Here is a 9,336-nt window from a genome sequence, read left to right as displayed (position 1 = left end):
TTTTTTTTTAGAAACGTACCATAAATCTGGTATGTTGCGTTCATGATCATTTCAGCATAGGGAATATAATTAGTCTTTGCGATGCGATAATGCTTTACAATTATTTATTCCAAGGGAACTTTTATTATAATTTTTATCACATGAAAATACTCATTGTACAATATATCTCTTATGGTAACAAATGACAAAATTTGTTCATTATATATATATATATATATATATATATATATATATATATATATATATATATATATATATATATATATATATATATATATATATAAACATCGTCACATGAAAAAATGTATATTACGTATCGAATACAGTTAACTGAATTCAAATTTAATGTCATAAAAAAATATATATTTTCACTGAATAACGACATAAGATTTCAACCAGAACATTATGTTGCCGTTTCTACGCCTTTACGAACAGACGAAAATTAACGGTTTTCCCAAACCAGTTTATTATGAAACCACTAAAAGATATGAAGATTATGAACTGCCTCGGCTTGACGTGTCACCCTGGGTTAACAGCTACTGTTGCATTTGTGGCCCGAGTTCCTGGTCCCACTCAGATATCGTTACAACAGGAAGTGCCAGTGGCTGGGATCGGGAGTGCCTGCCTAGTGCCTACTAGTGGCTGTCTACACTATAGCATGTTAAGAGGACATGCTCCCTAATCCCCCCCTCGCTTGTATCTTCCACGATTCCTATAATTTACAGTCTTCTAAAAGGCGGTTCTGGCGCTCTCTCGTAGCGTCCTAGCTTGTATCGTTTCGCGAATCCTATTATTTGTCCTGTTTGAAATTGCGTGTTTGTCATCTCTTTCGAGGTCAGATCATATCGTGTTTTTACTTTTATATTCTTCTCGTATTCTCTTCTTGGCTTCATGCGAATGAGGGAATATAATTATTTGCGTCACTATCCCCAATTTCAAAAAAGAAAATGGGGAACGAATCCGTTCATGCTTTTGCAAGGCATTGAGAATTAACTTTGGATATGGTCAGTGCCTGAATGGGTTGCCACTACTAAAACACCCGACATGAAAACGTTCAATGGACCTATGTCCCCTCTGCCTGTTAAAATAAGCAACATTCGGTCTGGTCAGCGCCTGGATGGGTGAAAACCAGGCACTGTCTGCATTCAAACTCGGTAAAAGTTTCTGGACACGAAAACATGCAATCAGAAAACTCATCCTATCCACAAATTCTTTAAAAAATACAACAGGCCTTAAGAGTCAGTTGTGAGTGACAATGAGTCACAGTGAGGCCCTTACTAATCCCTTTTATGGTGGGTTCTGTTGTAATTTTATGGGCATATCTGATTCAGCAGCGAGCAGGTCAGGGTTTGCTGAAGAGGCTTGTTCTGTTAAATTCCACTGAGCCTCTTTTTGACTGAAGGTACTTTTGTACCTGGTAGATAATAGTGTTACGGGTTGCACACAGGTGGGAGGAGGGCATGAGTAGGCCAATAACATTCCAAAATGTTTGGTTTGACTCGTGAGGAGAGCACTTTTAGGGGCCACATTCCCCATATTGAAGGAGGCGTATATATACATGTGTATATACATACATTATATATATATAGTATATATATATATATGTATATATATATATATATATACACATATATATACATATATATATATATATATATATATATATATATATATATATATATATATATATATATGTGTGTGTGTGTACACACACACGCATGCAGATACGCCACAGGAAAAGTGGAAAAGTGGGTGTAAATCCCGGCTGGTCGCGTCTTTATATCTAATACCTCTTCCTTAGGACTGAGACATAGTGGTAGAAATTTACTAAACCAATGTCAGAGTGACAGCACAATCGAACATCAGACACAGCTGGAAAGCCAAATATTCACACGTTGACAGGTGGAGAAAAACGGGGATGAGCAGTTATAGTTAGTTTCTGAAGTCAAAAATCTTATTTACAAGTATGTTTATGATGGAGGCCTCACACACCTTTTTCCGGCATGTCATCTAACTTCCAAAATCTATACATATTACATATTTCTTTTCAAATTCATGGATCGAGTTCATAAATGCATATACTTATAGTCATAATCTTACAGAAGCCTCTTTTATAAAACTCAACTCGATGATTAACCAAGAAACGAAAATTTAAACAAAAATCATTATAGAAATGGAAAATGACGGTAGCCTAACCTTTCGAGAATAATGCGTGATAATGTCAACCCGGCTTCTGTAGGCACCAGAAGAGTATATGAAGATCTAGACCTATTCGTATGAACACAATAAGGAGGCAGGCGAGTGTCTGGAGATTTGTAAACGAAAAACCACAAAAGAGATATGAGTGGCAGAATTTCACAGGGGTCCTTTGTGTCACACGGCGTTTGAGGCCATGATGAACGCAGTGATAATGAAAAAGCACTGTCAGGTCACATGGAGAGCACAAGTGGTGCTCGCGAGCGACAGGTTGGTAATCACTGCTCCACCGTATATGAAGAGCAAGTCCATAAAGAGTAAGTACTGGTATTATACATCAATAAATGTGCTCTTACTTATGTTTCAGAATTTCCCGTGTCTCTCTCGTCCAGGAAGCAAGATAACACTTCGTTGTGTATTAAAAAAAAAAAAAAAAAGGCGTCAGAAGCCAATTCTGGATGGTGCAATAGTAAATAACTCGCGTGCACAGTTTTCTCGAAGTGTCTTTCATTTACACAGGGTAAGTTACTCTATACATTGGACAACAACCGGTTTTAAAACAGCTCTCACACGTGTCTCTCTTGGGGTTATTTTGTTATTTTTTTTTATGAAAATGAGAACGCACCGAACTGTAAATAGTTATGCTCACTTTTTTACCGGTAGGATTTTTCCGAGTGATCATGAGCCATTGCCAGGTCACTGTGACACTTCTGATAAGGATTCATCCTTTTATCCTGTATTTACTTCGTAGTTTTATATATATATATATATATATATATATATATATATATATATATATATACATATACAGTTTGCTTTTATTAGAGATAAGAAGATAGCCTTATGCTCTTATGTAGTCCAGACTCGAGGAAAGACTGAAAAGTGCGAAAAAAAAACGATTTTGTGAATTACGTAGACCCATCTTCTTCTTTAACGTAGACCCAAGACCCATCAAGCACCCAAAATCAATCTTTAGGATAATTCATCTCATGGTTTCATTCTAAACACGAAAAAAAGAACAAATAAAGCATTCACGCACATTTGGAGTTTGGAAGTCCGATTAATCTAACGAAATTAATATTTGTTCTGTTTTGCTGCTACTTGTAATTTTCTATGGCTCTATACACTGCTCTCTCTCTCTCTCTCTCAGCCTAATTTCCTATTCCAATCACGCTCTCATGCGGCAACTACCATTGCGTCACTAATGACACCAATTAGGCCAAATTAGCCGCCGATATGGCTATCTCTCCCCCACATACTCTTGTACCACATAGGCCTATATGCTTCCTGATTTGGTGGTTACACTGAAGGACAGTTTTCGGCGGCCGGCGTCTTGGTTCTTTTTTTATTTATTTATAGTGACTTATCATTCCTCATATGTAGGCCTATTTGTATGTTATTAAGGAAACCTTCCCCTGCCAAGCAAAGGAACCCAGCTTTGAATAACGAGCTCAGGAGCCGGTTATGTACGATCCGTTAAAGCCCAATGCTCATTAACTGATCTAGACAATGAATTATTTCCCTGATAGTCAACCAAAGTGAAGAGTCACAACCGTTGGAGAAAACGAAATAAAGCTAACATTCTCTTCCAAAAAGAGTGATTAAATAACTCACCTTTATCTATGTGTATTACAAATTTAATGCTCGTCCCATTCAATATACTCTCCATTTGCACTAATACATTGCTACAATCTTCCACTGGTCGAAGGCATGGAGGAAATCAATTTCTGTCAACTGTTTCAACACAGCTGTTTTCTTCTTGACAGAATCAACTGACCCTAACGTGACGGAGTCCCTTTACGCACTGATTTAACTTTTGGGAAAAGATAAAATTCGCACGGTGCTAAATCGGGCGAATATGTAGGGTGTATTCTCTAGAGTCTAGACCTTGTCTGTGTCAGTGTTCACAGATTCAGCTTATCATTCGAACACTGAGTCGGCGGTCTTTTCGAACAATCTGACTGATATTTTTCTACATTTTCTTCGGTTCTTTAAGTGCAAGGAAGGTCGTCCTTGGCGTTCATCATCGAAAATCTCACTTCCCTCGCTGAACCTTTTGTGCCACGAGACAGGCAGCCATCCCATAAGCTGTACTAAGCATTTGGAGACATTATGTTGGTGTTTTGTGCAATTGTACTAAAATATTCAAATTGACACGTTCAACTTTAAAACTTAGCGTTTTTTAGGCCCACCACAGAAAACACAACGAAACTAAACGGCGACTTACAATCAACTGAACGTCATAGAGTGTTGCTGCTTGTCATGCGGGTTCAAACATGTTCAAAGTCACCGCACATGCAGTTATGACAGGTTCTGACTGCCTTGTTAACTAGGTGGAATCAAAGTCTCATTATATGATAGACATGCCTCGTATATACTGTACACATATAATATATATTTGTATGTGTGTGTATGTGGTTCATGTTTTGTACGTAATCAGCAGCAGCAGTAAGACTAGTAAGCACTTCTCAAGTAGCTTACGTAAAGTCAGGGAGAAAACCGCAGCATAATTGCTCATATATTCGAAGGCCGAATAATTACCAACCACTAACCAATAGGCCTATTTTTGTGAATCTCGAATTAATGACTTTAAAACCTTCAACGCCTACTATATGAAATTTAAACCGTGAGATTTATACATCAGATGGCATTAAGATACTGTTTAATTTCATAGGTCTTTCTCATTCCAGAGATCCATACTAGGCCTACTAAGCTTCCGGGAGGCCTTCGGCCAAAGGTCCATGCTCGCATAAGCCCAGCCTAAACTAAACAGACTAACAACCAACCTTTCATTCCCTTCATAGTAATAATAATAATAACAATAACAGAGATATGTATCCCAGTTTAAGAATAACCGTAACATTCTCGTGCAAAAGAGGATCATTCGCTAAGTAGTGTTCAGTTCCATTTCTGTTAATCTGAGCGTCCACCTAATAATAATAATAATAATAATAATAATAATAATAATAATAATAATAATAATAATAATAATAATCTAATATATAGTAATAATAATTTCCAAGTTGATCTTGTCCTTCCCGGAGTGAAACTTTCTTTAAAACTTTATTGCCGGGAAAATATCACTATTTAAAAAAAAAAGGAAGAAATATAAGTTTAGCGAAAAATCATCACCGTCGTATCCTTTTCTCTCGTCGTCGAGAGACATATATGTAATATACACACACACACACACACATATATATATATATATATATATATATATATATATATATATATATATATATATATATATATATATATTGTATGTGTGTATATACATATATACTGTATCTCCCGACGACGATAGAAAATGAAACGACAGTGATGATTTTTCGATAAATTTATATTTCGGTCTTTTTGGGGAAATATTGATATTTTCCTGGCAATAAAGCTTTCAAGAAAATTTCATACCATCTGCTGCGAGAAAGAATCGTTGTCTCCTGGTACTGTAATATCTTCGCGTTTTCCCTGAAAGGACGAGAGAAATGCCAGTAGCGCATGCACAGCATATAGCCCCGTAACTCAGTAGGTGCCCTGACTCCAAGGCCTCCAGTGGCCATCTCGGGGATCCTCCAATTCGTCTTGAAGCCTTCAGAGACAGCATGTGAGTACAGTAGGCGAAGAGTGTGGTTGAAATGGACTGGATGACGAAGCAGAGATCGACTAAAAGAGATTTTCCAGAGGGAAAAGTACATCAGGAGAATGTCAGAGAACTTCAGTCTACAATTGTTTACTGATGAAAATATGGACTACTTCGCGGAGCAGGATCGAGGTTCCTGCGATTATGGATTTATTCAGCAACTCTGCAGTTGTATTGTCACTTATGGACGCAAGCTCTCCATTCGAAATAAGGAAGGAAATAAAGAAGAAGAGAGGAAACAACGCGATGTTAAAATGATCTAAAACCTTCGAAATTTTCCTTGAAGACATTTTGGAATCCTTCAATCTCCGGCTCCTGGAAGGAAGAGAAAAATGCCACTAGCGCATAGGCCAAACTCCAAAGTTTCCAGGAACAATCTCCGAGATGCTTCAAATCGTCTTCAAGCTTTCAGAGAGAGCAAGTGTCATATTTGAAAAGTTGGGTTAGAGAAAGCAAGAGTATGGTGAGGGGACTTGGACATCAGAGCAGATCATTTAAAAGGAGAAGATAAGGAAGAGAACTGAAACAAGACACTGGAAATGGAAATTCAGAAGAGGACGAAAAAATAACAAGAACACCCTCCTCAGGATGGGAAGTCCAAAGAGGCTGCTTCTAGGAAGGCAGGTATCCTCCAGGCTGGGGGAAGGGCCTGGAGACGGCCCAAGAACTTCAAATGAGGCCCCAAAGGCTCGCCAGTCTCTTGAGGCCAGCCTTGAAGGGAAGGGTCCGATCCAGAGGCTGCTTCCTCGGAGGAAGGCAGGTATCCTGCCAGGCTGGGGAAGAGGGCCTGGAGAGAGCCCAAGAACTTCAAGGATGAGGCCCAAAAGCCTCAAAGGCTCGCCAGTCTCTTGAGGCCAGCCTTGAAGGGAAGGGTCCGACCCAGAGGCTGCTTCCTCGGAGGAAGGCAGGTATCCTGCCAGGCTGGGGAAGCGGGCCTGGAGACGGCCCAAGAACTTCAAGGATGAGGCCCAAAAGCCCCAAGGGCTCGCCAGTCCCTTGAAGCCAGCCTTGAAGGGAAGGGTCTGACCCAGAGGCTGCTTCCCTGGAGGAAGGCAGGTATCCTGCCAGGCTGGGGAAGCGGGCCTGGAGACGGCCCAAGAACTTCAAGGATGAGGCCCAAAAGCCTCAAAGGCTCGCCAGTCTCTTGAGGCCAGCCTTGAAGGGAAGGGTCAGACCCAGAGGCTGCTTCCTCGGAGGAAGGCAGGTATCCTGCCAGGCTGGGGGAAGCTGGCCTGAGACGGCCCAAGAACTTCAAGGATGAGGCCCAAAGCCCCAAAGGCTCGCCAGTCTCTTGAGGCCAGCCTTGAAGGGAAGGGTCCGACCCAGAGGCTGCTTCCCGGAGGAAGGCAGGTATCCTGCCAGGCTGGGGAAGAGGGCCTGGAGATGGCCCAAGAACTTCAAGGATGAGGCCTCAAAGCCCCAAAGGCTCACCAGTCTTTTGAGGCCAGCCTTGAAGGGAAGGGTCAGACCCAGAGGCTGCTTCCTCGGAGGAAGGCAGGTATCCTGCCAGGCTGGGGAAGCGGGTCTGGAGACGGCCCAAGAACTTCAAGGATGAGGCCCAAAAGCCCCAAAGGCTCGCCAGTCTCTTAAGGCCAGCCTTGAAGGGAAAGGTCCGACCCAGAGGCTGCTTCCTCGGAGGAAGGCAGGTATCCTGCCAGGCTGGGGAAGCGGGCCTGGAGACGGCCCAAGAACTTCAAGGATGAGGCCCAAAAGCCCCAAAGGCTCGCCAGTCTCTTGAGGCCAGCCTTGAAGGGAAGGGTCCGACCCAGAGGCTGCTTCCTCGGAGGAAGGCAGGTATCCTGCCAGGCTGGGGAAGCGGGCCTGGAGACGGCCCAAGAACTTCAAGGATGAGGCCCAAAAGCCCCAAAGGCTCGCCAGTCTCTTGAGGCCAGCCTTGAAGGGAAGGGTCCGACCCAGAGGCTGCTTCCTCGGAGGAAGGCAGGTATCCTGCCAGGCTGGGGAAGCGGGCCTGGAGACGGCCCAAGAACTTCAAGGATGAGGCCCAAAAGCCCCAAGGGCTCGCCAGTCCCTTGAGGCCAGCCTTGAAGGGAAGTGTCCGACCCAGAGGCTGCTTCCTCGGAGGAAGGCAGGTCTCCTGCCAGGCTGGGGAAGCTGGCCTGGAGACGGCCCAAGAACTTCAAGGATGAGGCCCAAAGGCTCGCCAGTCTCTTGAGGCCAGCCTTGAAGGGAAGGGTCCGACCCAGAGGCTGCTTCCCCGGAGGAAGGCAGGTATCCTGCCAGGCTGGGGAAGAGGACCTGGAGATGGCCCAAGAATTTCAAGGATGTTTTCTCAAAACCCCAAAGGCTCACTAGTCTCTTGAGGCCAGCCTTGAAGGGAAGTGTCAGACCCAGAGGCTGCTTCCTCGGAGGAGGGCAGGTATCCTGCCAGGCTGGGGAAGAGGGCCTGGAGACGACCCAAGAACTTCAAGGATGAGGCCCAAAAGCCCCAAAGGCTCGCCAGTCTCTTGAGGCCAGCCTTGAAGGGAAAGGTCCGACCCAGAGGCTGCTTCCTCGGAGGATGCAGGTATCCTGCCAGGCTGGGGAAGCGGGCCTGGAGACGGCCCAAGAACTTCAAGGATGAGTTCCTAAAGCCCCCAAGGCTTGCCAGTCTCTTGAAGGCAGCCTTGAAGAGAAGGAAGGCAGGTATCCTGCCAGGCTGGGGAAGCGGGCCTGGCGAGGGCCAAAGGCTCCTTAGGGAGGCCTGTTCTTTGAGGGCACCCTTGAAGGGGAATGTCCTCTCCAGAAGAGCAAGGCAGGATTCCTTGAGAGATCTGATAAGAAAATCGTTTCAGCTTGATTCCCCGTTAATAGAATGCCCTTTATTACTTTATTTCTGTTTTTCAGATGATCAAAATATATGTTTTACTTTTGTATTATACTCTGCATCACCTAGTTCGCATCAAAATTCTCCCATGCCAAGAATTCATTCAGGGGAAAGTATATTTCATATTATTGTTGCCCCAGTCTCTCTGTAGTACTTTGCGTTCGTTCAGTGCCCCAACCTTGGGAACTTAAGACTTCTCTTCTTCTCAGAGTTCATTGATGAAGAGGGTAATTATCGTCTTTCTTGGGATCTCGGAGAGGATGTTTTGAAGTTCGAGGAGGAAGCTGGTTTTTTTGAAAATTTATAACGTATCGTCAATTTATTTGTACCATTTTGTCAGTTTCTTGGAAATTTTACCTTTCTTATTCCCTTGAGGCCGCATTGTTTATTAATGGCGATGATGACCATAGGTATTGCAACGTTGATACGTATGAGGTCAATGAAACACCCGAAGAGAAGTCCTTAAGACGAAGGACCCAGTTCACGACTGGCAGCCGCTGTTTAAACAGTGAGTCCTTCAACTGCCCTCCTGCCCCGCGCAGCGTAGCACGCGCCTCTCGCTAATAATAATAATAATAATAATAATAATAACAACAACACAGGGACATCTCGAACAATAGACAATTTTTCCATTCCTGTTAAACTAATCCATCTATCTAATAATAATAATAATAAT

The 9,336-nt window shown here is 42.9% G+C and overlaps 1 long non-coding RNA gene across 1 annotated transcript in view; it reads right to left on the bottom strand.

The window, feature by feature from the left end:
* LOC136846131 (uncharacterized) overlaps positions 1 to 3,949 on the bottom strand; it is an 87,363-nt gene extending 83,414 nt beyond the window's left edge. The window contains exon 1 of the long non-coding RNA XR_010855327.1: positions 3,811 to 3,949. This is a non-coding gene — a long non-coding RNA (uncharacterized lncRNA). The remainder of the gene's footprint in view (positions 1 to 3,810) is intronic.
* Positions 3,950 to 9,336: the final 5,387 nt, after the last annotated feature.

This window comes from Macrobrachium rosenbergii, chromosome 14 (assembly GCF_040412425.1).
Source record: "Macrobrachium rosenbergii isolate ZJJX-2024 chromosome 14, ASM4041242v1, whole genome shotgun sequence".
NCBI lineage: Eukaryota > Metazoa > Arthropoda > Malacostraca > Decapoda > Palaemonidae > Macrobrachium > Macrobrachium rosenbergii.
The sequence above is the reverse complement of the archived record's forward strand: the minus strand, read 5'-3'. Positions and strand labels throughout refer to the sequence as shown.